The following is a 659-nucleotide window of genomic DNA, read 5'->3' as shown; positions in this document are numbered from 1 at the left end:
CTACACTGGGGCATAGAACCTTCACAGGGCCAAAGGCCTCTCCTCCCATTGATGACTGACTTGGCCATATGCTACTATACATGTACTGCTGGAGCAATTAGTCCCATCATGTGTACTCTTTGGTTGGTGATTTAGTCCCGGGGAGCTCTGAGGGTACGAGTTAGTTCATATTGTTGTTCATTCTAAGGGGCTGCAAACCCTTCAGCTCCTTTGGTCCTTTCTCTAGCTCCTTCATTGGGGACCCTGTATTCAGTTCAATGGATGGCTGTGAGCTTCTACTTCTGTATTAGTTAGGTACTGTCAGAGCCTCTCAGGAGACAGCTATATCAGGCTGGATTGTCCTTCCTTCAGTCTCTGCTCCATAGTTAGTCTCTGAAACTCCTTCCATGGATATATGGTTCCCCTTTTTAAGAAGGAATGAAGTGTCCACATTTTGGTCTTCCTTCTTGAGTTTCTTGTGCTTTGTGGATTGTACTTTGTGTATTCTGAGCTTCTGGGTTAATATCCTCTTATCAGAGAGTGCATACCATGTGTGTTCTTTTGTGATTGAGTTACCTCATTCAGGATGATATTTTCTCATTCCATCCATTTGTTTTTATCACAATTGCTCTGTAGTACAGCTTAAGGTCCAGGATTGTGATTCTACCAGAGGTTCCTTT

The sequence above is a fragment of the Mastomys coucha genome, chromosome X (genome assembly GCF_008632895.1).
Source record: "Mastomys coucha isolate ucsf_1 chromosome X, UCSF_Mcou_1, whole genome shotgun sequence".
Lineage (NCBI taxonomy): Eukaryota > Metazoa > Chordata > Mammalia > Rodentia > Muridae > Mastomys > Mastomys coucha.
The sequence above is the reverse complement of the archived record's forward strand: the minus strand, read 5'-3'. Positions refer to the sequence as shown.